We start from the raw sequence: 25954 nt of genomic DNA on the forward strand, positions 1-25954 counted from the left end.
TTTTTACATAAAGATGATGACTTAGCTAAGTGGGAATATAAAATTTCCTGAATCAAATATTTCTCTTACTAAACCACAATATTGTCGAACTATGCACATTTCTATCTCTGTCACCGCTGACACGGCGTCGTGCTACTTTATTCCTATTCCAACAATATGAAAAATATAAATATTCTAGAAATTGGTAAGTTTAGAATTTCAAATGAACTGGGGCCGCAAATGTGAATTTAAATAAATCTGAATATTTTGTTTTATTCATCTGCCAAATTTGCTCTGTATTATAGATCAATATGTGCGATCAGAATTCCTAACATTAATTCACACGCACACACACATATACCTATATATCTATATATATATATACGTTTATCGTATATATGTTACGGTGAAACACCGAAATCTGGAGAATGTCGACTTTCACCGGTGAATGTCAACATTCACATAGTCGCTTGTTGTATGTCCGAAATATTTTCAAATACTCTTATTTCTGACTTACACCGGTAAATGTCGACATTCACCATCTACTAATAGTATATATATATATATATATATATATATATATATACATATAATCGTTTATTGCAATGCATTTTCGGAAAGTGTTTCCTGGCGCCATAGTGATGAGAGACAACACAAGAAAAATAGGGTACGAACAGTGTAAAGATATTTGTTTGTTATTCTTAGCGCGGCGGAAACTAAGAAATAAGAACAAAAACATTGGATCGTCATCAAAAAAAGTATTCGAAAGTTCCTTCGGGAAGTATCCTAAACATGGGTTTGGTAGGGGTAGTCCAGTGCATTGTTCAGCAAGATCACGAGCCCTCACTTGCATTATCACTTCCTCTAGGGTACGTCAAAACATTAGTGCACGAAACCCCCGTTAGAACTCCAACAGGAACTTGTGGCACATATCGTGGCAGCTGCTGGGAAAGTCCTGGGGGTGCACGGTATTTCCCAGAACATCTTATGTTCGATGTGCGAGAGATGTGATACCTGCATCAGGGTGCAGGTCGTATTTTCGAAGACCTTCATTGAGGTCCATAAGTGTCTAATTTTGTTCCTATTTTTTAATTTCTCTTCTGCTAAGCATAACTGGTGTCCGTTCTTTCTTGTGTTTTGTGTTGTTTGTACCGACCAGGAAAGTGTTTTCGGTCATGTTTTGCCATTTCATTTTTCGTCGTCGTCGTCTCTCTCATATATATGCATAATTACTTATGACTCTCATATATATGCATAATTACTTGCTACTATATCATGAAATTTACAAACATAGTGTTTAAAATGCAACATATTCCCATCCGAAAATATTTTTTTTTCCTCTTGCCCTTCAAATACGAAATGTGTGTCCTTCATTGTAAAATCTCCTGGAACTTTAATTCTTCGTTTTTCGAGGACTATGGAGAAAATATTTCAGTATAGGCAGCTAGCTGTCAATATTCTAACATTACAATTTAAAAGCCATTAAAGTGTAGCCGAAACGCTCAGAAAGGCTTAATTCGCTTAGGATTTAGGAAATACATTTTGTAAGTCTTCGCAAATTTACCTTCAATAAATTTAATGGAACAGGCAAAAGAAATTACAGGGAACAATAAATATAGGAGAAAACAGATATATCTTTTCGTAATTTGTTTTGCTTTGTTTGATTTCTTTCACTCTTCCTGTATAAATAATTAAAACTTTAAGAATGCAACTGAAGAATGAGAATAAAATTTTCAATTGAAAACGAATGGTGGCAAAAATCCTAGTGCTGCTCTGCTGTACCACGAAAAAGACCAGCAATATATTCCGAATTTGGAATAACGAGAATAAATTTGAAACCTTTGCAGCCAGCGATGCAAAGAGATTGATCTGAGAGGAAGATGACTTAAATGAGGAAACTCGGAGATAATTTAATGAGGTGTCAGGTTACCTCTACTGGGATAATAATAAGAAAAGGTTAAAATACAAAATACTTAAGTAAATTATACAAAAATTGAAGAAATTTAATATATCTGGCATGCGTAAGAATTATTAATTGATTCAAAAATGTGAATGAAACCAAAGCTCTCAAACTTATACTCGTTCAAATACAGATTTTGCAGATTCAGAAAGTACGTTACTTGTATATCTTCTAAAATGCTTTTTCCATCCTTTGTTTGTAGTTGTTTGATTTTTCATTTCAGTTTCATTTTTCCTCCTATTTTGCAATTTTCGCCATTCTTTCGCTCTGTTTTTAAGCCACCTGTTTATTAATACTATTATTTATATTACACTTTATGTAAAAATTAAGTAAGGAAAAGTAAGAAACTAAAACTTTGCAACTTATTACGCTCTACGTGAGATTCATGGTGGTCGCTTATTGCATACAAATCATGCCAAATGCTTTAACTCTTTCGCATCGAGGGACGACCAAATCTGTTTTCAATAAACATCGAAAACGCCCGTGTTTACGAATTTGTCTTGGAATAGTTTTCCTTTCCCCCTCCGGTTTCATCCATTGTGTGCAGTGTCACCTTAGGGCCGGTTTGCACCTGCGAACGTCAATAGCTTTCCGTTTTTCTCCTTTATTTGCTTCAAAAGAATGATTGACATGTCTTTTAACAACTCGCGAAACCAATGAGCCATACACACTAACGTGGAGGGGAAAGAACTAGGTAGAAAATAAACGAGGCGTTGCGGCGGTTTGCTTTTGTAGAAAATCATTTTTTAGAAAAACATTCTGTCAGGCAATGAATCTACGGTTAGATTTTTCCCTATGAAACTGAGCCAAAAGTGTTATATAGTATCTAAATATGGAAGTGTTGTACATGTTAAACGTGATCTTCGTTGCATTACTTTCACTCTTTTACTACTGAAATAAAGATATACTGATTATTTTGTAGATTGGAAAACCCTCCTTGTGATCATGAAAAGGAGCAAAAACTGGAAAACGAGAAAGAACTAGAAAAGAAGCGAGAACAGGAAAAGATGCAAGAGCTGAAAAAGAATCAAGAGCTGAATAAAAAGGAAGAACAGGAAAAGAAGGAGAAACTGGAAAAGAAGCAAGAACTGAAAAACAAGAAAAAACTGGAATTGACACAAAAACGAGAAAAGAAGCAAGAACTGAAAAAGAAGCAAAAGCTGGAAAAGATAAGAAAACGAGAAAAGAAGCAAGAACCGGAAAAGATACAAGAATTGGAAAACATACAAGAATTGGAAAATAAGCAAGAACTGAAAAAGAAGCAAGAGCAGGAAAAGAAGCAAAAACTTGAAAAGAAGCAAGAACTGAAAATGAAACAAGAGCAGAAAAAGAAGCAAAAACTGGAAAAGAAGGAAGAACTGAAAAACAAACAAAAACTGGAAAAGCAACAGAAACTAGAAAAGAAGCAAGAACTGAAAAAGAAGCAAACTCTGGAATGGATTCAAAAACTAGAAAAGAAAGAAGAACTAAAAATTCAGAAACAACGGGAAGAGATACAAAAAAAAGTAAACAAAGAAGAACTGAAAAGGCAGAAGAAAGTGGAAAAAATTCCAAAACTAAAAAACAAAGAAGAACTGAAAAAGAAGAAGAAACTGGAAAAAATGCAAATGCAGGAAACGAAGCAAGACCCGGAAAAGATGCCAGAACTGGAAAATATAGACGAGTCAGAAAAGACGCAGGAAAAGAATACAAATCTGAAAAAAAGCTGGATCCGGAAAAGAACTGTCAAACCCGAAATGGAAACCGGATGAACTGCGAAAAGAGCCAGAACTGGATAACGACTGTAGAACGATTGATTTAATGACCAAACGAAGCAAGATCCGGAAAAGAAAAATAGAACAAATAAATCATATACCACTGCAAATAATACCACTGCAAACATTAAATATCAACGTCAAAAAAGTAAATACCCTTCTTCAAGGGGGCCTTGCACTGTCATAATCCAGAAGATGTAGAAAAAAATCAGTTATAACCTCATTGCCAAAACAGTTGCAAAAGATATAGTTAACTTAAAATTTCCTGAAGCCAGAATACCAAAATGCACAATTCATAATATTCCAAAAAATTTCAACTCTGATGAACTGATTCAAATTATCGCCCAAGAAACATAATATTTCCGAGCTAAGACCTTTATTTAAATTGAATGATCAAAATAATACTCATAAATGGATCATAAAATGTTACGGTAAAACTTTCCAAAATTTTATGAGTAAAAAACAAATATATATTGGATGGCGCACCAATAAAATAACCGAGTTTATCGGTGTACGCAGATGGCAAATCTGCCAAGATTTCTCCCATAAGACAAACAAACCAAAATGCTCATTCTTCATCGGAAATTGTCAGGATTCTTGCGTTCTTCCCAAACTCCGTACTGCATAAACTGCTGGATTAAAAATGAAAATTATGAAGCAAACTTTGAGTGTAAACATCCAGCTTTAGCTGTTTCGTGGTCCACATATCAAACAGAAGTTAGACGAATAAAATCCAATACATATTATCAACAATAATACAAGATCCTTCAGACTATCTCTAGACCATTTCCATAATAAAAAGAATAATAATGTCATCCGCTTTCTCAAAATAAATCTTCAAAGAGAGAAGACCGCCACCGACCAACTAAGTCAGTATCAAGTAGATTATCTGGCAGATTTTATTATAACACAAGAATCTTATTGCATCACTGGCAAAGTAGGAAGAATTCCAAATAACTGGACAATTATTCAACGTCATGCTTCAACCGGTGTTTTATCTCCTCGTACAGCCATATTCATTCCAAACAATAAATGGAATTCTACAATAATGATTAATACTCGAGATATAATCATAATTTCAATCAATACTGATGCATCTCAGCTTGGTATTACTAGTATCTATATATCTCCGTCAAAAATCCAAATCAAACCTTATCCATACTAAATGAAATCTTACAACAATAATAATAGTCCGCATGTTATTAGTGGAGACTTTAACTCCCATAGTACTTAATGGGGATAGTTACAAACCGATCACAGAGGAGAAATACTTGAAGAATTTTTAAATGCAAACAATCTCATTCTACATAATCATTTTACTGACCGACCTATCTTTGATAATACGTACAATAAAGATTGGACTGATCTTCTTATTTCTACAACACATCTTGATAATAAAATTAACAACAGATCAATACTAGATGAACACTGAATCTGATAACAAATATATCTCTTTTGATATAACTGAATATACGTCCTTTACTGCAATTACAAGATATAAAATCAATAATAACAAAGAAAAGAAATTTCAACAAAGTTCAATTCAATTTCAAATGACTTTCTAAATTCTATTATTCTGTGTACAACAAAAACAGAACTTAATAATATTACCAAGGAACTTATCAGAAAGTTTCAAGATACCTATGAACGTACCTTCCTCTAAAGATCATCAATTCCCATTATAAAAATCAACTGGTGACGAAAGAACTCCGCAAAGAAACACACAAAACACGAGCATTACGAAGAAAACTCAAATCATCGCGAACTGATTGAGAACGACTCAACCTACTTCAAAAATACAAAAAACGAAAAGCCTCATATAAAAAGCAAATAATATCTGCAAAACGTTAAGCATGGTGCAACTATTGTTCAAACAACCAGGATACGTATGGCTCAATGTACAAAATTGAAACCAACAAAATTTTCCACCCAACGGAACTTACAGTCACTAATACGGGAAAAATTATTAAAAAACTCAATAACAAAAATGCTCCTGGACCAGATAGAATCTGCATTCAAATTATACATAAAACTAATCGTAAGCTAATTCTAATCTGCAATAAATGTCTTCAACTATGTATTTTTCAAGACTTCTTAAAAACAGGACAAATCACTCTCTTCCTCAAAATGAAAAAAGCTCCTGATAATCCTAATTCCTATCGGTCAATTAACCTTCTTCAAGCTCTTGGAGAAATTCTTGAACGTTGTATTATAAGAAGACTTGAATACCAATTTCACCATCAAAAATTCATCATGGAAAATCAGTATGGATTTCGGCAGCAAAAATCTACCATTCATGCAACCAGTGCAGTCCTAAATCAAATCGATGTTAATAAAATCAATAACCTACACTCCGCAATAATCAGCTTAGATCTTAAATCAGCCTTTGATTCATTATGGCGGCCTTCAATTAAAGAAGCTCTTAGAAATATTGAATGTAATTATAATATCTATCAAATAATCAATAATTTCCTTGATAATCGCCATAATCTCATTTTATATAATAATACTTTAATCAGAAGAAAACAAGTTCGTGGATGTTCACAAGGCGCGTGTATGAGCGCAGAATTATGGAATATTACATTTAATAAAATTATAAAAAGTGCCTGGCTTACTTTTGCTAAAATTACTGCTTTCGTAACATTTGTTATCAGTGGAAGGTCCTACTTAATCCTTCGAAGAAATTGTCAAGAAATAATAGCCATATTCCTGCAAGAATGCAAGAAAATTAAACTTGAAATTTAATCCTCCATATCTAGAATCATGACAAATAATAAACCTGGATAAAATATTACTAAGCAACTTTCTGTTAAAATAAATGGCGAAAAAAATCAAGCATACTAAATCAATCAAATACCTAGGAAATTATAATACATGAAAACAACATCTTATCGATAAAATTCGTACACATTCTATAAGTCAAAATCTTCGACATGTGCATGGCACAAACTGGGGTTTAAATCGCCAAATTACTATATCGTACAGTAATAACCAAAATGATTACCTACGGCTCTGCCATCTGGGCATTCCCTATAACCACAAGAGAAAAAAATTCTTACCTCAACACAACGACAATTTAATATTTCCAGAGGCTTTCGAAATACCTCCAGTACTACTCTTAATATCTTAGCTGTCCACTCCATGTCGAATCCATTCAGGAAGCAATTTATTCTACAATATATCAACTTCGCCATAATATTACTTATAACAAAACCATATACAACACAGAGGATTACGAAATGTGCCCTGCTCCTTACAATAGACATCTCCTGCTGTATCACACACAAAAATAAAAACAGCAATAAACACTAAAACTAAAAACAATTCAATTGAAGTATTTAATTATAGAATCAAATATTAATACTGACCGTCAATCTGCCATCTACGCTATCTCTAACCCAGAAAATCAGACTTCTATTGCTTATGACATCAATAACCTCTCTAAAAAAACAGATAATTTAAAAATTCATATATCAGGGATAAGAGGCCATAGTAGAAATGCCGGTAACTTAACATTCGACAAACTTGCAAAGAAGCTGTTCCTAATCAAGAAAGCAATTTTCTACATACGAAATTTCCCAAATCTTATCTTCGACTGCCCATAAAAGAACAAATTATCCAAATATGCCAAGAACAATGGAATAACGCATCTACAGGTCGACGAAATTACTAGTTCTAACCCTACTCCAATACTGACACCAGGAGTACATAATCCTTTTTAACCCACCGGGCGGCTCGCATTCAAATAAATCTATTTACGTCTCGAAAACTGCAGTAAAAATTAACCATGTTTACAATTTTTTTTTCACTTGGAGTAAACCAAAATTGTCCTGAAAACGGCCTTTGTTAGATTTTCTCCCCCCCTCCTTGTAGCGCGATCAACAAGTCGTTTCACTTAAGTGATGGCTTCCTACTGTCCTTTGATTACCGCCTAGAGGCGATTAAGCAGATGGGCTGCTTTTGCCCTTACGGAGGAAGGAACACATTTTGTGTCCATGCTTTGGTTATACGAAAAAAGATATTTTTTTCTGGAAATCCAAAACAGAAAAGGAAGTTTTGTATTGCATTGTTACTAATTTTGTGCATATTTCTAATCTTAATTGCTTATCAGAGCCGTGCCAAGATATTTTTTTCACCTGAGGCAGAAAGGTCAATGCGCGTCCACATAAATATAAAAATAGCTACACTTGTATTAAGCAAAAGTAATTGTATTAAATCAAAATGTCATAACTCTTATAGCATAATTATACCATAATTCTTAAAGTATTTTTTAATCGTAGTTTTATAAATTCAGAGAAATAATGTAGCCAATTATTTATAATTTTCAAATGAAAACGTTAAAAGATTCGTTTTTAATAAATAAGAAATAACACTGAAATGCATATTGCACTAATTTCCAGGTTTTCTTGCAATTTTTTGGTTTGTTTTATTGATTTAAGTTTGACGAAGCTTATTTCCCCTAATAATTAAAGTAATTTTCGAATTCGCATAGCCAATTTGGCGCCTCTTCTAGTGATTCACATGAGCCCGGCTTTGTTGCTTTTTAAGTATAAATGTTATTAATTTTTATTGCGTTTCGGTATTTTAATGTACGTTTATAGAATGTTAATTTGTTTTTATATGCATATTTCAGTAATATAATCTTATGACTAGTGAGACAGTGTAGTTTAACTAATTTTCTGTTTTTGATTCATGTTATCGAGCTTTAACGCTAAGAAAAAATTTATAAGAGGCTTAAAATACCTAATTCCTATTGAAAGCTACATCTAATTGATAATTAAATTACTATTAAAATATCAAACACATGCTCAGTGTCAGTCATTTCGACATAATGTTTGTAATTCATTTTACCACAAATTTATTTCGTTTATCTTGTTTCATATTTATAAAAGGGGAGTTTACCTTCATCGCATTTATTGGTTGATTGAATATTTTGAAACAAATTTCAGTCATAATAACCTTATTAAAAATTTTCTACATATAGACAAGATGTCACAGATACCTCTCAGTTTCCGAACTAAATTACATGGTACTGAAATTCGGTGCATTTTCATATGATTATTTTTGACAGAAAGAGTTACCTTACATAAATCACAAAAGAACATTGTTTTAATTCTTAATTAAATATAGCACTTGTATTAAATTGCTAAAATTCATTGTTAGGAAAATCTCGCTCTAAAAAATTAGACACTTTTACCTTTCAAAGTGGAATATTTGTGGTTTTCTCTGTGCATAATGTGGGCGCGAGTAAGTTTTTCTTAGAATGTCCTCCACGGAGGCATTCCTCCCTTTAGGCAGATAGCTCTCCCTTGCTTTGAAGGAAAAATAAAGCAAACCAAAACAAAAGCTTCAAAATTGGTGTTTAAAATTTTTTTGTTTTCAAATACGCAAATTACTTAGAGATCTCAATTCACATTATCAAATGTTATTAGTTAAATAAATAAAAGCAAGCCGAGGATTTCCATTTAAATTGTTTGTTTTAAAATAAAAAATAAGAACAGTCAGTTTTGAATAAATCTTGTCAACATCAAGCAGGGACAGGAACATGCCAATGTAAAATTTAATATTAGGCCAAAAAGAAACGCTTTGACGTAGATTTTGGATAAAACTTAATCAAATTCGCAGGTAGTCAGAGACAGGCCTTTCTTCAGTAGAGAGAAAAAATTGTTTCTGAAGTATTTGTGTATTTATTACATAAATGTTTTAATGCTTCCATAGAACTGCTAATCGATAAAATTTATTTGATGAAAAGTAGGAAGTTTGCTTTTAAAATTCCGATTTTTCAACCTTTTTCAGTGACATATGTGGCATCGAAAAACACGTCTGGCCAGGAGGCAGATTAATGGCTGAAAAATTCTTAGAATTTAAAGAGGCATCGAACAAGAAAATTTAGGGATGGCGAAATTCTAAGAATTTGGCACTTGACGACGGCAAAAGTTTTAGAATGTAGAGAGCTACAGAATTTAGGCAGGGCAAAATATTTTAAATTTATAGAACATCGGTCAGTAGAATTAAGATCCCACAGCGATTGCACTGAGAAACAAATCGACCTGTTTCTCGATTATGCGGATGGACGCAGATTAACTTCCGAAAGCTCAGTGAAGCAAGAGCTGTACATAATGCAGCTATTTACGATTTCTGCTATAATAAACTGAAATTTAATATAATAATTTAACACTATATATCAGTTTACGAAAACATGATGATACTTTTGAGAAATTTTCTTTGATTCCCCAGTACACTAAAAAAAAAAAAAAAAAAAAGTACAATAGATTATATAATGATATTACTAACAAAATGATGCCGATGACGCATTTAATTTTTATCTTTTTATTAATCTAAATAAATATGTCATAGAGTTTTCCATAACTTATAGCTTTGCAAATTAAAAATGTTCAATAATATAATTCAAGGCAAAGCACACGAGGGTTATCTGCCTAAATGGAGGGATGCCTTCGTAGAGGACTTTCTAAGGGAAACTGGCTCGTATACACGTTACACATGGGGAAAACCACGAAAACGACCATGCAGCCAGCCCGTTCGCGCGATTCGAACCACGGACCGAACTACCAGTGTTCAGCGTCTTTACCGCTCGGCCGCTGGTGGGTAATATGTGATTATGAAAGCTGTGTAAAAGAAGAAAAATTCTTGCATATTCGTCAGGCAGCATACGATGGGCACCTGCTTGAGGAAAAGGATGCGTTTGTAGATGACTTTTTCAGGGAAACTGGTTTGGTATATTCAACCTAAAATTCACCAAAATACCAAGCAACGAACGCATTCGCCGGAATTCAAACTTAGGCAAAACTACCAGTGTTCAGTTGCAAAAGAGAGTTAACAACATAAACAGGTAACATGTCTGAAATTAGTATTTATTGCATCCAACAGTGATATGATTTTCTGATATAATTTAATGGAATATCACTGTAAAAGAATGGGAATCTTTTTTTTTCTCCTTTTGCAAGGAGATTTTTTTCCGCTTTGTTTTCAACATTTGGTTGAAATGCAAATTAAATAAATATTTACAAATGCAGAATATTGGATAGTTATTGATGATTTCGAGATTCAGTTTCTGAAATCCATTTCATGTGTTATTTCCTTAAAAAGGTGATACTGAAACCAACTTTCGAGGAGTAAAATGATTACTAGAAAAGAGTTTCCGATTTCTTTCATTCTTTTATTCCCATTATAAATTTATCCCGTAGTTCTTAGAACATTCTTCTATCCGTAAGTGATGATTTGCTTTCCGTTCAGAATTCCCCTATGAGCTGTTTATTCTTAGGGCAGAAAGAGGAAAAAGCTTGCATACATCGCCATTCCCGGAAACTAGACAGTACCGAAAACATTACTAGACAGTCCGGTTTACCAAACAATAGAGTTTATCTGATTCCAAGTTGTAAAAGCTGACAGTTATAAATTGTTATGTTCATGGCGACCTTCAGAAGGCATCAAATTACTTCAAAAGTTCCGCTGCTATAAATTTTCAGACTGCAATTTTGTTCCTTTAAATTTTTGAAAATACCTATTTTTTAAGTATTTTTCGGTACTTATATTAATATTGATACAAATAATATAGAAAGCACCAAACGTAGCTACGATGTATTTTAATTTGTCCTTAGTATTTTCTCACATATAAGTATTAACACTTTGTCTACACATTTCTAATGTTTCACCATATAGTAAGCCTTCTCTTTCGGAATGTATTCAGTTCCTTTTCGCTTTTGTTTTCTGCTTCTTCTTCTTTTTTTTTTTTTTTTTAATTTTATTTATTTATTTTTTTAATGTTACCATATCCTGAGTTTTACTCTAACTATTAGCTAGAGTAGCTACTAGGTAGAATTCATTATAGTACATTCATTATATTCATATAGCTACTAGCTAGCATTCATTATAGTACAAAAACTAATATAGCTTGTCAATATCAACACATTTTTATCTTCAATAAAATCCACTAATTCGATTGATGCTGTAAAAATTACAATTTAATACTTTAGCCAATTATTCTGATTATAGTGATTTAAATTCCTTTTTAGGCAACATATGCATTCTTTCAGAAAACGCGATATATTGAGCACCGCTGTTACAAGTAAATACTGTACATTCAACCATTTCATAATATGTAAATGTAGCATAACTTCTTTTCGAGTGCTTGCATTGAGTGTCTCCTTCAAGTAAACCTTAATGGAACTTTATTTCATGAAAATTTAGAAGTATTATAAAAGCCTCAGAATTATTTCCATTGCAAACATTTATGAATTAAGCAGAAAAATATATAAGAAAAACATCAATGAGAAACTATTATCGAATATACATTTCATGACAGTAGTAAAACATTTTTTCAGTACCGACGGTGTTAAAAAGCTCAATATTGTGATAAGCTAAATAAAATAAAACGGTATTAAAAGTTTAATATTGTGATAAGTATACTAATCTATAACACTCATTTGATATTTTTGCCATTAGGAATTATAATGTAATTCTAACCGTTAAAGTAACATTGTATTTGTATTAACTACAATTGTAATTGTAATTTCAATTAAATTTATCAGTACTCGTTGCACCTTGAGGGAGACGCATTATTATTATTTTTTTTCTATTATATAAAATACTGTCCTCAGAAAAAAATGTCTCTAGACATGATTCTGTCTTCAAAATTAATGGATGAGGTGAACAGAAATAATCTTGGAACAGCCTTTGGGCAAGTGCTGCGAGTATGCGAAATGTAAGACTGTAATTAAACTTCGACCATCCTGGAGACTACACTTTCTTAGAATATTGCCATTCGACAAATTATAAGACCTTCCATTTATCTTTAAAGTTTAAGCTATCTGTTATTGACTGAGAAAAGCTGGTAATTCATTGTAGTTACTGTGTAGTTAAAACTACAACTAATGCAGTTATAACTGTAATTGTGCCGCCCAGATGGTATAGTGGTTAGGGAAGCCAGACTGCGATACCGAAGGGCCTGGGTTCGAATCCCGGAGAAGGCATGGCTTTAACTGTTCGTCCTTTCATAGGAGGCGATGGTGGCCCACATATTAGATGCCTCTATAATAAAGTGACTGCAACTTCTGGCCATGCATAGACTAATGGACTGTGTTGCACTGTAACTATTCCCAATCTGCCATTGGGGAAAATAATAATAATAATAATAATAAACAATGATTGTTCGAATTACAATATAACTTCAAAAGCAATTAGATTTTTCGCTCAGCAGAGTAATATGTCGTCTTTTGAATACTACAAGTTCAAATCGGATGCCCATTTTGGCAAACAATCTAAATGTTTAGATAGCTCCGTGGATTTCCTTATGTGTAACATGAATACAAATCATTTTATTTTAGAAAGTTCTCTATGAGTACATCATTCTTCTTAAACGTTTCGTTGCATTCAATTAAATAAAGATCTTTTCCTGCTTTTATTAACGGATGATGTGAACATGAGCCAGTTTCCCTTAGAAAGTCCTCCAAAGAAGCATCTTTGCAGTCTTTACCGTAATCCAAATAATATGACAATCACAGGTGCACAAGAAAATTGTACTTTTATTTGTTCTTACGTGAAACAATGATGGAAAATAGTTCATGCAAGTACTTTCACTTGTAACTGAATAATGCATTTTAACTATTTATGGAAAATGTGTGTTATGTTGAATAAAAGACCAATTCGTAATTTTTTTTTCCAATGGCAGGGAGTAGCCGTTTATAGACATTGATCACTACTAAGGCCGGTCATATTATTAGGGAGGGAACTAATACGTTGGCCACCGTTGCCACCTATGAAGAGGACGAACAAATTACATTCATGCCCTATCCGGGATTCGAACCCAGGCTCTTCGGTACGGCAACCAGAGTCACGAACCGCTTTACTGTCTGGGCGGTAATTCATAATAAATGGATTTAGTAAAATGTCTAATACACACAGCAATTAAGCATACTGATTGCTGATCAGAATCCTTTTTCACCAGCTAGAGCAATAGGTTGGACAAGCGTCCCGTAGCAAATCCTTTGCGGAAACATCCCTTTGCATTGGCATAAACTCTTTGCTTGCTTTCCCTTAATCTTGTAATTTAAGTTCACATGTATATCGAAGATCATAAACATACATATTTGCTTACTAACGTTATGTGCATTTCCGTCTGTATAAAATATTTCCTTTAAATAAACTCCTATTTATGCTGGTACCACAAACTACAATATATATAAGATGATTCAAAAGACATGACAGAAAATATTAATATTTTTCTCATAGGTGATTATCCCGTTGTATTATTTAAAAACTCGTTATCCAAAATGCAGAAACATTTCGAATATAATATTATTGAGTGTAATTTTCAAATATTATCACGATTTCCTTAGCCTATGTCACTGAAATTATAAGGGACAGTTGTTTTTCTGATTAAATAGTTACAATCATCTGCTGCGCAATTTTAATTAAGAGGTCATTACAATTGCATTGTAATTTTTATTAGATAATATAATTACAGTTATACCGTTTACTCAATTAGATTTCACAATTAAAATGCAATTATAATTAAAATGCATTTGAGTAAATTGTATATATAATTAAAAATTGTTACATTGTAATTACAAGATAATTGCATAATATTATTCCAATTACTATGTGTTTTCAATTGCATTCTGCAATTACATTTGCAATTAAGATCATGATTTTCCTGGGCTACGTAACTGCTTTTATCAGAAACAATTGCTATCCTAATTACATTATTATAATTACTTACTGGAGTTACAATGACAGTGTAATTGTAATTAGATTATATGTTTGCAGTTGCATTGAATATGAAATTGGATTTCACAAATATAGAGTAATTGTAATTTAAATGAAATTACGTAAATTGTAATTGTAATTAAAAAAGCAGCTACTTTTTAACTATAACTACTTAGTAATTGCATAATTTTATTACAATTGCATACTACACTTAGAATTACAATTATGATCATAATTTCACTATGTTAAGTAATTCTAATTATCAGAGACAATTACTTTCCTAATTACGTAGTTATAATTACCTACTGCAATTGCAGTTAAAATTACGTTGTAATTAGCTAATATTACCGTAGTTGTGATTAGATGCAATAAAATTTGTAATTGTAATTAGATTATATAATTATAATGTTTGTGATTATCATTGCATTGTAATTGTAAGACTTAAGAATTAAAATGCAATTACATACATTATTGTTGCATTTAAAAAGTACTTACTTTCTAATTGTAATTGCGAAGCTAATTACAATTGCAATATAATTGAAATCACATATTTCAAAATATTGTTGCAGTTTCTTGCAATTTTAATTTTAATTCCAATTACATTTTGCCAAACTGCATCTAAAATTTGGAGAATAATTAGGCTGGAAAATGAAAATTCTCTTTACAAACATAAACATTTAAGTTTACTATAGCTGGTATAAGCACAGAACAGCTGGAACAGCTGGAAATTTTGAACGAGCTATTTATTCCGAGCTGTTATTCAAAACCTAACGATAAAACCCATTTGCCCCTAGCGAATAGATAGTTTCCTCTCCTCAATTACCCCCTGCAGAGAAAAATTATCACCTGTCAGTTTACATTAAGAGCAGAGAGGGGAGGGCACTCTGAGACAGGCCGTATATATGCTGCTTTGCCGTTTCGGGCCAAAATTTAAGTTTACGTATATATGCTGCCTTGCCGCCATGAGGACCAAAATATTTGGACGCATATATGCTGCCTTGCCGCTATGAGAGCCATTATTTTCGAACGCATATATACGGCCTTGCCGCCTGGAGGGTTAACATGTAATATTACTGGCCATGGGCCATATCGTGTTTATTTTCATCAAAGAAACTTAATAGACACTGACTTCTGTATATGCTGCTAGAAAGGAGACAGTGATCACTATCTTTTCTCATCTCCTCTCAAGAAAACTTTATATATTCGCGCACCCAGAAATATTGATATATCATTCAAAAGAACGATCAGCAAACTTCAATATCTTCATTCTAATATGAAACAAATTCTCCAAAACTTAACACAATTGGATTAAATCTATGCAGAGTAACCCCATCTACAACAGACGAAATATAACAAAATATTTAATTTTCACCTTTGTAGAATTTTAAGATAATTATCGATCTTTGTCACAAATACTTATTTGTACTGATCGTAATAAAAAAAGCCTTGCAAAATCCATAATAAACAGAATGAAATATAAAAGTTGAGTCGTCAGAGTAAACTAGAACTGAAAAGGTGAGTCATGATATTTATTTGCTGTGTCATGACAAAAATGAGCTATGAATATTGTATGAGTCATGTAAAATTTATGAACTTAAACGAGAAACTTTTTATGATCTCTGTAATCATGAACACTATAGTGACTTATGAACTCTGCCTAATGAATACTGAAAACTATTTGTGATCATGAACTCTAAAATACAATTTTATTCTCTTCTACATATTATACTTCTATTTTATTAATTTTATTATATGATATAACATATATTATCCTATACTTTAGCACTTTATTCAAAATTATAATTTTATTATATGATATATTTTGTACTATTCTATACTTCATGTATTAAGCTATATTTTATTTCCCATATTTTAAGTAGTATTCAGTATTTGTCATGATATATTCTGTTTTAGCATTTTATTCCAAATTTGGAAAATTCAAAATTTTGTTATAATGGCCCATTATGTGTTATTGTATACTTGATGTATTATTCTACATATATTTTTCTTCTATTTTAAGAATTATTCCAAATTTGCCATATGATATCTCTACATATAATAAAAGAAAGAGTCTGTCTGTGTGTTGTGTGTATTTCTTTCGTTCACGCTGCGCGTAAGCTAATAGACACAGGGCTACAAAATTTGCTAGATAGGTGTATCTAGACAAGGGCCAGTGCACCTCGAAGCGATTTTTTCGAAATTCGAATTCGAATTTTTTTTTATTTTATATTTTGTCACGAAATCGCGTCATTTTGAGACATAATGGGCTATAGGAAAGCGAGATTTTACTCTACACACTCCATTTTCAAATCGTCATGAAACGTAAGCACTTAGATATTTTACGAACTTAAAATAAATTTCTTGTTTCAATAAATCGATTAAATACGAATTTATTTAACAAATGGAGTTTAACACATTTTCAACGGGATATTTTCTAAAAAAGTTTATTTTTAAAAATGAACAGTTTATTTTTCTTTGATTTTTGGACACGTTAAACTTTCATCCTTGCGACTACTTTTACAAAAAGAATTTTGGAAAACTGATAATATTTTGTACTTTTAAAAATATGTTTAAATGAAGCTTCCGAGTACACTTCGCACATCTCACATCTTTAAAAATGTGATTTTGGCAACAATTTTCCTGTCTTATTGTTGTTGATATATTTTTGATGAAATCGCATCATTTTGAATAGTTTCATACTTTTAGAAATACAATTTTTCATCATATTTCTTATGTCACTGTTTTTAAGAAATTGGCATATTTCATTGTCATGTATATATATATATATATATATATATAATACATTTTTTTTTTAATTCTTTGATAAAGTTGTTCTGTAGAGTACAATTCTTCGCGGAATTTTATGTTTTTTGAGTTGTTTTCATGTTAATTTTTGCTTATTTCACTGTTTGTAAAATACTGAAAAGTTTTGCATATGTTTTTTTCTTCAACGTAAAGTTGGTTAATTTTTTATTAGGATAATAATTATTTGCATTAATGGTGTAGGGTTTATATTTATTTTAACTAACATTTATTTTAAGTTTAAACTATCTTTCCTGTCAAGCCTTACTTTCCCCTGGAATTGCCAATGCCAGAGTATGTAAATTTTAGTAGAACGCGCAAAGGATTCAAATTGTCAGCGGAAGTAATCTGAGTTAAATAGAAGGGAAACGAGTTCGAAGGTGTGCTTTCTTGCTTCACGAGCGTGGAGGTGGCTAGTGAGAAATTGAAGAACCACGCGTTTCGGCCTGTGTACTTGCCTCGGCAGATTGTGAATTTTTCAACGTAATATTCAGAAGTTTGCTGAATTATCAGCGGTATCTTAGAACGCGGTGAGGTTAGTTACGTTTAGAGAGCCTCGTAGTTAGTCACTTGTTATTATTCTTTTTTTAGTTTCTTATTTTTATTTTACCTCCGGGTCATCGTAGTTTGCGAGCGTCAAGAGCACGCATTTGTAATTTCTAAAGTTGAATAAAAAGGGATTTAAACCCTTCTCAAGAATTTGTCTACTTTCCAGTTCTTAGCAGTCACCACTATTGTTGCGTGCAGGTTGGAAGCGCGCAACATTACAAGGGATATCATTAAATATACTTTGCATTATCATTAATTATACTTTGCTTTCCAGAATTTTTTTGTTTTTTGTATTCTTTTGTGTTCTTTGTTGCTCATGTCACTGATTTTAAGATACTGAAAAGTTTTGAGTGATTTTTTTAGGAAACAAAGTTCTAACCTCCTTTATACCATTTGAGTTCTTAAGATTTTGCAAAGGAAAGTTTGTTAATTTATTTATTAGGATCATTAATATTTGTATTAAGGGATATTGCTTGTTTCATGGTAATTTTGTTATACGTAATAACTTTTTTTTATGAATTTGTTCTGCAGAGTAAAATTCTACGCTGTTTTTAAGTTTAAAGTTTGGTGTTTCTTTCAGCCATTTTCCCGGTACATTTAAAAGCCAGTCGAAGGCTGGCAGCTAAGCTGCTAGTATTCTGTACAAGCTTGATATAAAACTTGTTTTATTAGATTTCCCTCCTTTCCCAACAGCACAAAGTTTCGAGATCTGGACTCATCCGGTGGGCTAATAATTGATTTACCCACTACAATATTATTACTATTTTCTAATGAACCTTTGTCTAGATTTCTTCATTTCTTCTATTAACCGTTCTCCCTTTTTGTCCTCCTCACTTAAAAACTAACTTCTAAATCTCTCTTTAAAGAACTACCAGTAGGATTCTTCCTCTTCTGGCCTTTCCTCCGTGCTGTATTCGGTTAGTTATTGGGATGTATACCTGTGCAATCTTTAATGAAGCTCCAACACTTTTACCTGTACATGTCTGTACCTAAATGAAACTGGCTCGTTTTGATGTTATACTAGCGAAACACCAAAAAAAATCTTGATTTAAATGATGATGATTTAAATAATTTAGTTGGTATTTTAAGGATGAGGATTTATACTAACTGCTGATGATTTTTTATTTAAGTTATCGTGATTATATGTTATAGTGATGAAGAATGTGATTAAATGAGTATGATGGTAATAAAACTTTAGGTGATAGTACTTTGTATTCAGGTGATTTTATTATTTGACGACTTCAATGATGATGGTGTATATGATATATAGTTTCGATTTATTAGTATGGAATGATGATGTGATTTGTGTGATGCTGGTTTGTTTTATTCAGACGATGGTGATAGCGATACGATGGTTTAAAATGATGATGTGTTTTGTGCGGTGAGGAATATTTAGATGAATTTGATGATGATATGGATTTGGCTAATGACGATTTTATAGCTGATATGATAGTGATTTATAGAATAGTTTAGAGGGTTTCGGCAGTGAAGACGATGGTTATTTATATTTAGATGCAACGTCTAACAGTTTCTCCCACCTCAAACAAGATCTCAGTCTGCGTGCTTCTTTCCCTCGTTTTGGGAGCATCTTTGATAAGCTGGGTTGGCGCTTTTTGCTTTTTGTACATTTAGAAAACATTATCATATTTATTTTTATAACCATGAGTCCAAAGAAGAAGATGATGTCTACTGAATTAAATTAAAGCGTGAAATCATAGAAAACCATGAGCAAGGTGTGCGAGTAATTGACTTGGCGAGGATGTACGGGCGTAGCACATCAATGATATGTACTGTGCTTAAACAAAACTAGTTGATAAAGGGTATAACGCCATCTAAGGCCGATAAAATAATGTCTAAGCTCTGGACCTCTCTCCGTGAATAGATGGAGAAACTACTGATGGGGTGGGTGAGAGAGAAGCAGCTTCAAGGAGGAACCTTAACATAAAGCATCATATGTGAGAAGGAACGAGCAATTTACGGTTATTTGCTAAAGAAGATCCCACACACTTCTAAAAACGAGGAATCGGAAAACTTGTTTGAAGCCAGTCGGGCTGGCTTGACATCTTTAGGAAAAGGGCCGGCGTTCACTCCGTCGTCAGACATGGTGAGGCAGCAAGTTCCGATGTGAAGGCAGCTGAGGTTTACTTCAAAATGTTTTCCGAACTGATACTAGCCAAAGGATACATCCCCCCAGCAAGTCTTTAACTGTGACGAGACAGTGTTTTTCAGGAAAAGGATGGCAAATAGAACTTACATAACGGCAGAGGAGCAGACGATGCCAGGTCACAAACCCATGAAGGATAGATTAACTCTAGCAATTTGCGCCAATGAGATTGGCGACTGTAAAATCAAGCCTCTGCTAGTATACCATTCGTAAAATCCCAGAGTCTTTAAGTCATATAATATTTCAAAAGAAAATCTGCCAGTTATGTGGAGGACAAATCCTAAGGCGTGGGTCACCAGGAAATTCTTTGTGGAGTGGATAAACCTGGTGTTTGGCCCTTCTGTTAAAAAATACCCACAGAAAAACAACCTACCCATGCAAGCCCTTCTCTACCACGACAATGCCCCTACTCACCCACCAAATCTCGAAGATGATTTACTCCAAAAGTTCAAGTTTATAAAAGTTCCCTACCTACCACCCAACACCACTCCTATCCTGCAGACCATGGATCAGCAGGTGATTTCTAATTTTAAGAAATTGTACACCAAGCACATTTTTGGGGGCTGCTTTGGGGTGACGGAGAACACAAACCTTACCCTTCGAGAGTTCTGGAAAGGCCACTTTAAGATCGTCATATGCCTAGGAATTATTGATCAGGCCTGGCAGGGTGTTACAACGAGGACCTTAACCTCTGCATGGAAGAAGCTGTGGCCTGAGGCTGTAGTTGAAAGGGCCTTCGAAGGATTGGAACACAAAGTGGCATAGGTAGAGGAGCTTGTTTCTCTGGGAAATCCATGAGTCTGGAGGTGGATGGGAGAGATGTGAACGAACTCGTCGAATAACAGTCTCAGGAGCTGACAACCGAGGAGTTACACGATCTGTATTTGCAGCAGCATACGTTGGGTTAACGAAAAATTAGTTTTGAAGAGGAGCCAGTGGTGCAGGAGGTTATCCCTACAAGAGATATAAAACAGGTCTTGGGAATGTGGGAGAAAGTTGTAGAGTTCGTGGATAAAAATCACCGCGAAAAAGTTGCAACTAGTCGTGCATCCTTGACACGGAGGAAGAAACAAACTTCCTTGGAAAGTTTTTTTAAACGATCTGCGGGTGGAAATAAGCAGATCATGAAGAAAAAAGCGAAGACCAGTGACAGAAATTAAGCTCTTCCGTAGGCACTTCACTTTTTCTTTTAATTATGTTTTTATAGAATATGTACTTGTTATTTATAAATAAATGTTTCTTCTTGTTTTTGATTCTTATTTAAAAACACTTAACAACAACTGAGGTCGTGTTTTCGGATCTTTAACGGATTAATGGCATTTCGATTAATTTCAATGTGGAAAATTGCTTTGAGATACGAGCAATTTGACATACGAACAAGGTTACGAAACGAATTAAACACGTATGTCGAGGTACAACTGTACGTAATTATAAAATCGTTAGCAAGCAGATAGTAATAAATAATTTTAAAAGTCTGATGCTATCAATATATAAATTATGTTGACTAGTATAATTAATTTAGAATTATACGTCTACATATAATAAGATGATGTATGTTACTACAGATACGTATCAATATATACATATATAAGTCTGTGCATATATATGAAATCATAATTCTGTTTAAACAAGTTAACAGTTAGAATTACTGAACAACCATGAAAGATTCCCAAAAAATGAAATATGGTGTAACAATGAACACTTAGTTTAAAAATTAGATTCTATTGTATATTGTTGTAAAAGCCATTGTAAGAGTGAACATTCTTCATTCTGCCTTAATGCGATTATTTGCGTTTAATGCGTTGTTTGGAGATTTTATGATTCCGAATTATATTGATGTGATATATTAATACTGCATTTGGAGATATACGCTTTCTGAGAAACGAGTCAAGGCGATTGATTGTTTGTAAAAATTTGGATTTATCCTTATTTTATTGACGTGCACCAGCACTGAATTGAAAATGGCTTGTGCTATGCTTTGATGGATGAAAAAGCGTTCGTAAGTAATGAATATTATAAAAGTTTCAGCATATTTAAATGAATAATATTAAAAGTAAATATTTACTAACATATATCAAGAAATTCCATTATTTTTGTATTTTTTCTGCAATTTTTAGTATGTTATTAAGAAATTTATGTTTTATTTCAAGATGTATATGAAGTTGGTTATATCAAATGTTAAATAAACGTTGTTATTCAGGCAATAGCGTTAGCTTTATCCAGATAGATAAATGCATTTCTTAAATACTCAAGATATAAAGACACACTCGGATAGTAGATTCACTGACTTTACGTTTTTTAAGGGTTATATATATTCATTAAGGGCGTGTTCAAAACAACCATTGACGGGTAGTCTTGGCGTAATTCGGATTCATACCAAGCTTATCCATTTCTCAGGGCAATAATTTTCGTTATTTTTGCTAAACCATTTACGAAAATATAATTTTCCGAATGCTGAACTCTTATGCATGAAAAGGCAGAAATTAAGATATTTGTTTTGCAATTTGATTCAAAATTCTTATTATTAAAACACTGATGTATATGTTCTTATTTTAAAATTCTGCCAGTATATAACATTATTGTGTTATCACCATTTATAGATGTCGCTTGCTGCACAGCCTGCTGAATACATTTTACTTTCTAGCTATCTACAATTACATCATGTTGTTTCGGTATGAACAGGGGCGAAGTATTCATTACTTAGATACATTTAAAGATAATTAATTAAATTTTTCTGATTTTGATATCTATATTATATAGACAGGATTACTGATAAAAAATTTAAGAAAATAGTAAATGAAGAAGTAAATAGAAAAATTTCGTTCAGGCATTGTGAGATGCTAATATAAACTTCATACATTTTACTAGAGGGCTGTTGCCAAAGCAAAATCTTTACTATATATGTCTACGAGCTCTATGTATACAGTGTGTTGCTCAAAGTAAACTTCCTGCATTGTGAAGAGTACTACGTGTATGTCTTGATGCGTTCATGCGAAGCTTGTTTCCTCGTAAACGCTCTGCCCCTTCGAACCAAAATTGTCCGTAAACTGCAGCGTCTTGAGTTGTTTATACAGGTTCTTGAGCTGCTCTGGTATTTCCTTTCGAATCTGACGATGACGCGGAGAGTCTTGTATCCTTCGTTTACTTGCTACTTCTTCTATTCATCGCGCATGGTCTGTTGACGTTCCACTTGCCTAATGGGCCTCCGTTTCCCTTCTGCTTCCCTTTCCGGAGCACGCAGTGCTTCTTGGTTTTCTGAATGTCTTTTGTGTCTTCTACTAGTTTCTAATACAGTTTGAGCACGCGAAGTTTCTTGAGTTGCTGCTCTGCTGGAACTCCTATTCGTTTCTTCTTCAGTTTCTTGAATGCGTAAGCTTTCTTGTCAGTATGCTTGCCTAGTTTCTAGTTGTATCTTCATTCATTTTTGAAGTACGCAAGTTTTCTTGTACTTGCCTGCTGAGTTTCCTAGTGCTTTTTACTTCATTTTTTCTGAAGCTCGCTGTAACATTTGTGCTGTCTTCGTGCGTTCAGACATTTTAGTAACTTGAAAAAAAAATTATGTAACTGTAGTAAAGTAATATTCCATCTAAAATACGTTAAATATCTACTGTTGTTTAAACTTCTACTCAGAAAGTAAGTATACAATAAAAGAAATTAAATTTTTATAAATAAATTTAGAATAGCATAAAATGCATAGAAACATTTCATTACGAAGAAAATGTATTCATTCTTTCCAAGCAACCAGCGATTCGTAAATAAATTTTTCTTGCCAACTCAGGAAACAAAGACCTTTGACACTTCAGGTAATACATTGGAGGTTATGATTTAAATTTATTTCAATATAACAAATTTTCAAAATCTCAATAAAGGAATTAACGTAGCGATAGCATATCGTGTCACGTATCCAAAGGTGAAACATAAAAGTTGCCAAAAGCAGCTATTCATTTAAAATACTGATATTAACGAAAGATTTTCGACATACAATGACGTTATATGGAATCACGTGCTTTCTTCAACTTCAGAATATAACCGTAAATAATATTAACAATAAGTTTCACGTTTGGCAATACTATTTATTTCATATTTTTTTTTAACTGAAAAATATCTCTTAAACAAACTCTACGATTTGAAAGTGAGAAGGGCCAACATTTTTCCAAGTAAAGCATTTTGATGTCCAGTGCGCTAGACTTCAGCCACTTGGAAAAATAAATACGAAAAATTAGCGTTTTCCGAAATTTTATATAATACCTCGAGTGATAGTCGTAGGAAGATAACAATAGTCGGAAAGTTTTACCAAGAATTTTTGAAATCCGGGGGTACCTCCTTCCAAACTCAAACTCCCGGTTCCGGATATATGATGTTACGAAGAAAAAAGACAAGGAGGCAAAAATCCACAGATATTTATATTGTTGATTCCTGTTTACAATATTTAATTTCCTTTAGAAACATTAAGCTTCATTTAAATAAAAGGAAATTAAATTCAGGCATTTTTATTACCTTTCAAGCTTTTATTGTATTTTTAAATATTCTTTTTGTCACAGTTGCGCAAGTTTTCCTCGGCGTCATTAGGAGCCGTAGGTCGAAGACATTTAAGAATCATTGCTGTAAATAATGATCATATGATAAATTGCAATACATATTCGATTGTTTGATGAGAATTTGAGTACAATTCTTTATACATCAGCTACTATGCCCCTTTATGTAACGACAAAGATTATTTTCGATGATTATCCGATGAGAATGATTCTTTACAATGATTATTCGATGAAAATGATTATTTGCAACGAATATTAAAAGCTGATGACTATGATTACTTAAATAGAATATGCATGTCATTCGATGACAGCGATTATTTCCAAAGAATCTTCGATCACGTCACTATTGTATATCGCTATACCCGTGGGGTTGGGGCCTGTTGTGAATTGTACTAGGGCTCTGTAATTAAGCGTTTAAAATGACGTCAAAAAGTCACTGATCCAGATATTTTACTAGTAACTGCCGCGTATTGTGATCGAAACCGTTATTTAAATCTTCTGAATAAAATTTGGGATAATTCCTTTTACATCGGAGAATAAAGCAATTTGTAACACGAATTTCAACAAAATTACATGCATCGAATAACAAGAATTATATAAACGGAAACAGTGCAACAAATCGCTCCTTGCAGCTCCGCTTTTGTCCGACACTGGTTTTTCAGCTATCGTATCTACCCATTTGAAGATACCATGTGAAAATTACTTTTTTTAAGTGTGTGCATTAATTACATGTATGTTATGTATATATATGGAGATATTTTTTGAATTAAGAAAGCACCAACTTCTTTTAACGAAAACAACCGAGACATTATCTCCAGTCCAATTTAATTTTTCATCTAAATCGTTTCTTAATTACAAAAGTTAATATTAATTTTATTTGCAAAGGAGACTAGGTGTTGCTGGAAACAAATGAAATACCAAACATCATAAATTTATTGAAGTCAACAGCAGAAAACTGTTAAACAATTAATAGATCACTTCAATGAAATGTAATTGCATTTAAACGTATTAAATTGTTTTCAGCAGATGTAATAATCAGGAACATAGGAAGATTCGAAGAGATATTGTGCGTTTAAATACTTCTTTTGTTTTCGCTAATTTTTTATACATTTCAGTTAACGTGTAAATCTGTGTTTTGAACGCAAGACTTGTTAAGTGAAGAAGTCTGTAGGAAGGCAATTTTTAATCCTGTGCGGAAATTGTCCAAATGATTGATCAGTCATCGACTCAGCATACGCAGCCATCAGGTTGAGATAACAAACATTGATTAATTGCGCTCGACTGGAAATTTTATCAGCATGGTCAACGGAAGCCACAGTTTAAAAAATTTTCTTGTTCTTAAATATATGCTTATTCACTTTTGTAATATGACTAGATACTTATAATCACAGTTTCTTCACTTTCAATAATATATTTCATAAATTGTTGAAGTGCAGACACACACTTCATATTGTAGAAAAACGTTTCTCTGGAATTTTTGATGCAA

This window comes from Stegodyphus dumicola, chromosome 11 (genome assembly GCF_044657685.1).
Source record: "Stegodyphus dumicola isolate Sdum_Otavi_A_Nest chromosome 11, ASM4465768v1".
Lineage (NCBI taxonomy): Eukaryota > Metazoa > Arthropoda > Arachnida > Araneae > Eresidae > Stegodyphus > Stegodyphus dumicola.